This window comes from Mesoplodon densirostris, chromosome 16, assembly GCF_025265405.1.
Source record: "Mesoplodon densirostris isolate mMesDen1 chromosome 16, mMesDen1 primary haplotype, whole genome shotgun sequence".
NCBI classification, from domain to species: Eukaryota; Metazoa; Chordata; class Mammalia; order Artiodactyla; family Ziphiidae; genus Mesoplodon; species Mesoplodon densirostris.
In genome coordinates, this window is record NC_082676.1 from 4445361 (window position 1) to 4453666 (window position 8306).

Here is an 8306-nt window from a genome sequence, read left to right on the forward strand (position 1 = left end):
CCAAAGGGAATTCTCTTTTTTTTTTTACATCCTTATGGGAGTATAATTGCTTTACAATGTTGTGTTAGTTTCTGCTGTACAACAAAGTGAATCAGCTCTATGTTTACATATATCATCATATCCTCTCCCTCTCGAGCCTCCCTTCCACCCTCCCTATGCCACCCCTCTAGGTCATCACAAAACACCGAGCTGATCTCCCTGCGTTATGCAGCAGCTTCCCACTATCTATCTATTATTATTATTTATTTATTTTTGCTCTGTAGCTCCTTTTTTTTTAATCTTTATTGGAGTATAATCGCTTTACAATGGTGTGTTACTTTCTGCTTTATAACAAAGTGAATCAGTTATACATACACATATGTTTCCATATCTCTTCCCTCTTGCGTTTCCCTCCCTCCCACCCTCCCTCTCCCACCCCCCCTCTCCCACCCCTCTAGGTGGTCACAAACCACGGAGCTGATCTCCCTGTGCTATGCGGCGGCTTCCCACTAGCTATCTATTTTACATTTGGTAGTGTATATATGTCCATGCCACTCTCTCGCTTTGTCACAGTTTACCCTTCCCCCTCCCCATATCCTCAAGTCCATTCTCTAGTAGGTCTGTGTCTTTATTCCTGTCTTACCCCTAGGTTCTTCATGACATTTTTTTTCTCTTAAATTCCATATATATGTGTTAGCATACGGTATCTGTCTTTCTCTTTCTGACTTACTACACTCTGTATGACAGACTCTAGTAATGTATATATGTCAATGCTACTCTCTCACTTCTTCCCAGCTTCCCCTTTCCCCCCACACCGTGTCCTCAAGTCCCTTCTCTACATCTGCGTCTTTATTCCTGCCCTGCCACTAAGTTCATCAGTACCGTTTTTTTTTTTAGATTCCATATATATGTATTAGCACACGGTATTTGTTTTTCTTTCTGACTTACTTCACTCTGTATGACAGACTCTAGGTCCATCCACCTCACTACAAATAACTCAGTTTCGTTCCTTTTTATGGCTGAGAAATATTTCAAAGGGAATCCTTTTTTTGGGGGCGGGCATCTTTTTTTTAAACATCTTTATTGGAGTACACTTGCTTTACAGTGGTGTGTTAGTTTCTGCTTTATAACAAAGTGAATCAGTTATACATATACATGTGTCCCCATATCTCTTCCCTCTTGCATCTCCCTCCCTCCCACCCTCCCTATCCCACCCCTCTAGGTGGTCACAAAGCACTGAGCTGATCTCCCTGTGCTACGCGGCTGCTTCTCAAAGGGAATTCTTGATTCTTCCCCTGCACACAGGTACATGGCAGGCTTGTCACCATTGTCCCCCGACACCCAGCACAGTGCCCTGTGCAGAGGAGACACTCAGAAAATGTGCTGACTTCATGAAAAAGAAAAATCGTGTAGCTCAGCAAGGTCCTCAAAGTCCACAGTGATTCCATGAGCTGGGGCAAGTCCCTTTCCTCAGATGGGACTCAGTTTCCAGGTCTGTAAAATGGGCACCTCCCTAGGGCCCTTCCCACTCTAGAGTTCTGAGTCTCTGCTATTAGATGAGGACAATAAGGAAGAAAACTGACCTGAGGGGACACTTACTAGATTGAGCAAATGAAAATACAAGATTCCTAGATAAATTTGAATTTCAGATAAACAATGCATACTTCCTTAGTATATGTATGTCCCAATTCTTGTATGGGTCTTACTTACACTAGAAAATTATGCATTATTTACCTGGAATCAAAATGTAACTGAGGGGACTTCCCTGGTGGCACAGTGGTTAAGAATCCGCCTGCCAATGCAGGGGACACAGGTTCAATCCCTGGTCCAGGAAGATCCCATATGCACAGAGCAACTAAGCCCGTGCGCCACAACTACTGAGCCTGTGCTCTAGAGCCCATGAGCCACAACTACTGAGCCCATATGCCACAACTACTGAGGCCCACGCACCTAGAGCCTGTGCTCTGCAACAAGAGAAGCCGCTGCAATGAGAAACCCATGCAAAGCAATGAAGAGTAGCCCCCAGTTGCTGCAACTAGAGAAAGCCCACGTGCAGCAACGAAGACCCAATGCAGCCAAAAATAAATAAATAATTTTTTAAAAAATGTAACTGAGCATCCTGTATTTTATCTGGCCACCCCAGCAGGAAAAAAAAAACACTTCTTTAGCTTCAAGATCAGTCTTGGGTCTCTGCTCAAAGGTGGGGCTTCCAAAGCACCTCCAAACCCGACAGAGACACAGTTGGTTCCCTCTCAGCCAGGGGTAACAGCTGGGCAAATGCTAGGTAAGGGAACAAGAAAGACCCAGCCATGCTCTTCCAACTGTGGGAGGGAAAGCCAGATGCAATGAGAAAATGTGAACAGGCCCATGGCTACAGAATTGGGGGCCTCCAGACCCTACACCCTCAGGTGCCCATCCCCCAGGGGCTCCATTGGTTGAGTTCCACTTCAACCAATCCCCAGCTTAGCTCCTCAAGAAAAACAAATCCAAATTCCAGCCTTAGCAGCAAGGCTGTTCAAGCAGGGAAAGGTAGAAGTCATGGCAGCTCATACCAGCTCACACTGGCTCACAAGAGCTGATTGTTAACTTTTCAGAAATTTTGCAAGCTAGTTGTTAAATGTGACCATAATTAAAAGTTAAATTATATAGACTTACAATTCGATAAATTATATTAAAAACAAAGTTACTACAACTGGATATTCACATGCAAAAGAATGAAGTTGAATCCCTACCTCACACCACATACAAAACTTGACTCAAAGTTGATCAAAAACCTAAATGTAAGAGCTAAAACTACAAAACTCTTAGAAGAAAACATCGGAGTAAATCTTCATGACCTTGGATTTGACATTAGATTCTTAGATATGACACCAAAAGCAAAAGCAATTAAAAGAAAAAGATAAATTGGACTTCTTCAAAATAAAAAAACCTTTCGTGTATCAAAGGACACTATCAAGAAAGTGAAAAGACAACTCACAAAATGGGAGAAAATATTTGCAAATTGTATACATGATAAATCCAGAATATATAAAGAACACTTCTAACTCAATAACAAAAAGACAAAGAGCTCAATTAAAAAATGAGTAAAGGACTTGAATAGACATTTCTCCAAGGCAGATATACAAAGTCCAAAAACACATGTAAAGATGTTCAGTGTTATTAGTCATTAGAAAATGTAAATCAAAACCACAGTATGACTTCACATCAACTAGCATATTAATAATAATAATAATAAACTGAAAATAACCAATGTTGGTAAGGATATGGAGAAATTTGAACACTTAACCACTGCTAGTGAGAATGTAAAATGATGCAGCCACTGTGGAAAACAGTTTGGCTGTTCCTGAAAAAGTTAAACATGGAACTACCACATGACCCAGAAATTCCGCATCTATGTATATACCCAAAAGAATTGAAAATAGGTATTCAGATAAAGACATGTACATAAATGTTGATAACTGCACAATACAAAAGAGCCAAAAGGTGGAAACAACCCAGATGTCCATCAACTGATGAATGGATAAACAAATTGCAGTCTATCTGTACAATGAGAGGTTATTTAGCCATAAAAAGGAATGACGTATTTATACAGGCTACATCATGGACGAGCCTTGGAAACATGATGCTGAGTGAAAGAAGCCAGTCTCAAAAGGCCACACTGTATGATTCCTTTTACATGAAAAACCCAGAAGAGGAAAATTCATACACACGGGAAACAGATGACAGTGGTTGCCAGGGGTGGAGAGGGAGAGGGAGGCGTGAATGCCTAACTGGGAACAGAGCTTCCTTTATGAAAGGAAGTGATGAAAATGTTCTGGAACCACATGCAGTCAGTAGTTGCACAACATTATAATGTACTAAATGCCACAGAATTGTACACTTTAAAATAGTTAAAATGGTGACTTTCATGTTATGTGAATTTTATGTCAGTAATAGAAAAGGAACTAAATACACCAAGCTTATCACTTACTAATTATTTTATTACATCTTAGCATGATCAATGCTCTGGACGTGACTCACGTGGATTGCGTTGGGATGGTGGAAATACTTTGTAACACGGTGGCACTCCACGTCTCCACCTCTTGCCAATTTTAGGTTCAGTAACGTCACGTTCATAGTTTGCGATTGGCCATGGTGGGAGTATTTACACCACAGAAATTGGCAAATGCTACAGTCAGTCCTTTTTTTCTTTTTTATCCCAAGATCATCATTCCCATTCTCTGTTCCTCATAAACCTGTCTACATTAGAGATCTCACAGATTTGAGACCTTATAATTTTATAAGGAAAGATTTAAAGACAGAAATCCCTAGAGATGGGTAGGAGCTATTAGAATTCCTAAGCACTGATGTGAATGGAAGACAAGGCTTCCCTCAAGCTGAGAAAGTTCGAGATGCTTCCCAGGGGAACCATCAGACCCACCTTCCTGTCCCTGCTCACCAGGCTTGCTGGTGGACACCCCTGAGACCCAGCTGCCAGGTCACTTGGGCACAGCTCCTGGAAGGATCAGATGAAATAACGTGTGAGAAAACACCGAGGGTGGCGTCAGGCACGGAGGAAGTGCTTGGCTCAGTTGAGTTTCCAGTGATACGCCATAATATTTTGAACTATTAACTAGCGAATCCTCCCCACCCCACCTTCCCTCCTACCCCTTGTCTTTTCCCCATCAGTCAATGCAGCTGGCTCCCTTCAGTGCCTCTGGGAAGGGATGCCGTTCTCAGGTGCAATTCCCAAGAAAGAAGGTCATTATAAGGATTCTATCTGGGAGGTGATTTCAGGCAATGCTAGCAGGGGGGCGGGAAAGCTGGGGTGAAGGATGCTTTAAAGAGTGTGTCATCAAGCCAGTCCCCACCGAGGGCAGCTGGAGCTTACTAAACTCGGCTGGGGACCAAGAGATCACATAGAACACGTTACCCCACAGGGGACTGAGGGAGCAATGGTGTGCTGGCATGTCCTGCTGGCCAAGGGGACACACCCAGCGGGCTCTGTGGCCCCAGAAAGTCTCATGCCCAGCAATGCTGCCTGCAGCTTGTTCCAAAATGGTAAAATGCAGAGGGGGATTGATGGGCAGGGCCTCCACTGAACTTGCTGTGGCAGAAACAGAGTAAAGCCTTGTGAATTCCAAAGCCCTAAACCCTAAGGGGAATCTGAGGAAGACCGGCCAGTTTTCCCCATCCTCGGGTTGGGAGGAGGTGGGAGGGAAGAGAGTCGGAGGGAGGCGACGAGACCCTCCAGCTTTGGCTTCAGAGGGGACTTGGGTAGAGAGAAGACCTGGGACCCCCATTCCTCGGGGCAGTCGGGAGAGCCCCCGCCCCCGGGACTGAATAGCAATAGCCCGAAGCCCGTGTCCAGGAGGGAGGGAGGGAGGAAGCCCCCAGGGTTCTGTGCCCAGAGCCGGTGCAGCTCAGGATGAATCCCAGAGCACCCAAGAGGGGTCTGAGAGTGCCCGAGAAAATGGGTCAGACCAAGGGTAATGCTGCAGGAGGGGTGACTCAGCGTGGAGCTTGGGGAACTGGGGGCTGAGCACCACCTGTCCCCCGAAAGAAGCCCATCCTCAGGGGAGAGAGAAAAGAATCCCAGAACTGACTGCCTCAGGGTGGGAGGAGCGGGGGCTTCAAAATAGAAATTCCAGAAAAAGAGCGTTACATTTCTGACACACCTGCCACGATGATTATTTTTCTCTCTCTGCAGCCTGTTCTGTGATCACAGCAAAATCGATGCCTTTTAGCAGCAGCTGATCGCTGACTGGGAGGCAGCAAGCCCACCAGCACCTTCCTGGGGGATATGGCACTTTTCCTGGGAGAACCTCAAAGGGCTGCCACTGATGATTCTCACTCTGAACCAGGGAGGCGGCAAGTTGTCTCCTCCCCATCGAGCAGGGGGGAAAGTGAGGGCGGGCGCACCAGGGAAGCCTCTGGGAGGACCACCTGTTCAGCGAGACCCACTGCCAAGCGCTGTCCCCGCGCCCGGTCGCCATCATGAGGGTCCACCCTGCAGATAGCTCATCGGACCTCTCGCTTCCTCCCTCTGCCATGCGTGGGCTCCCCACTCCCCGACACCTCCCCCCCACAAAGCTATGTTCTTCTGAGAGAGTGTACCACCCCATGGGGAGGGAAAGTGACTATTTCCAAAGCCCCCTTTCTTCAAAGCAACCCACGAGGGGGCCTGGGCAAAAAGAGAACGTGGGAATGCCACAAATAAGTTTTAAAAACTCATGTTTTGGGCCCTGAGAGAGAAGACTATGGAGAATGGATTAAACGTATTCAGCAGATCGAACTTTCCAGAAAGAACGTGGGTGCTGAGACTGTTGTTCTAGTTGCAAGTTTCCCAAACTTCAGTCTGTCCTGCATGCCTGTCAACCACCATGCCATGTGTGGGACCACTTGCTTCCTCCCCACCCCTGGGTACCTGGACTAGCATTACGTTAAGAGGGAACTATGGGGCTTCCCTGGTGGCGCAGTGGTTGAGAGTCCGCCTGCTGATGCAGGGGACGCGGGTTTGTGCCCCGGTCTGGGAGGATCCCACATGCCACGGAGCGGCTGGGCCCGTGAGCCGTGGCCGCTGGGCCTGCACATCCGGAGCCTGTGCTCTGCAACGGGAGGGGCCCCGACAGTGAGAGGCCCGCGTACCGCAAAAAAAAAAAAAAAAAAAAAAAAAAGGGAACTATGTGCATAAGAATGTGAATGTACTTAGCACCACTGAACTGCACTTAATAATGGTTGAAATGATCAATTTTGTGTTATGCATATTTTACAACTTTTAAAAATTAAAAAATGGGGGGGCTATATCATTACCCAATTATCCAAAAACTTATTTTCATACAAAAGCCTGCAAACCTGTTTATATCAGCTTTATTCATAATTGTTAAAACTTAGAAGCAACCAAGATGTCCTTCAGTTGATGTGTGAATAAATAAACCATGGTGAACTTCCCTGGTGGCACAGTGGTTGGGAATCCACCTGCCAGTGCAGGGGACACGGGTTCTAGCCCTGGTCTGAGAAGATCTCACATGCCGCGGAGCAACTAAGCTCATGTGCCACAACTACTGAGCCTGCGAACCACAACTACTGAGCCTGCATGCCACAACTACTGAGCCCGTGCTTCACAACTACTGAGCCCGTGTGCCACAACTACTGAGCCTGTGCACCACAACGAAGAGTAGCCCCTGCTCGCCGCAACTAGAGAAAGCCTGCGCTCAGCAACAAAGACCCAAAGCAGCCAAAAATAAATAAATGAATAAATAAATTTATAAAAAATTTTAAAAAAACCATGGTGCATTCAGACAGTGGAATACTATTCAGCATTAAAAAGAAATGACTTTAATTAAAATTTAATTTTAATGACTTAAAAGACTTGGGCTATCAAGTCATGAAAAAACATGGAAGACACTTAAATGCATATTATTAAGTGAAAGAAGCCAATCTGAAAAGGCTGCATACTGTATGATTCCAACTATATAACATTCTGGAAAAGATAAAACTATGGAAACAGCAAGATCAGTGGTTTCCAGGGCTCATCAATTATAACAAAAGTACCACACTAAGAAAAGGGAACCCTCCTACACTGTTGGTGGGAATGTAAATTGGTGCAACCACTATAGAAAACAGTGTGGAGGTTCCTTAAAAAATTAAAAATACAGTTACCATGTGATCCAGCAATCCCACTCCTGGGCATATATCCAGGAAAGACAAAAGCTCTAATTCGAAAAGATACATGCACCACAATGTTCACAGCAGCATTATTTACAATAGCCAAGACATGGAAGCAACCTAAATGTCCACCAACAGATGAATGGACAAGGAAGATGTGGCACATATATACAATGGAATATTACTCAGCCATAAAAAGGAATGAAATAATGCCATTTGCAGCAACATAGATGGACCTAAAGATTATCATATTAAGTGAAGTAAGTCAGAAAGAGAGGGACAAATATCATATGATATCACTTATAAGTGGAATCTAAAAAAGAATACAAATGAATCTATACACAAAACAAAAAGACTCACAGACACAGAAAACAAACTTATGGTTACCAAAGGGGAAAGGAGGTGGGGGAGGGATAAATTAGGAGTTTGGGATTAGCAGATACAAAGTACTATATACAAAATAGATAATCAGGGCTCCCCTGGTGGCCCAGTGGTTGAGAGTCCACCTGCCAATGCAGGGGACACGGGTTTGTGCCCCGGTCTGGGAGGATCCCACATGCCGCGGAGCGGCTGGGCCCGTGAGCCATGGCCGCTGAGCCTGCGCGTCCGGAGCCTGTGCTCCACAACGGGAGAGGCCACAACAGTGAGAGGCCTACATACCGCAAAAAAAAAAAAAAAAA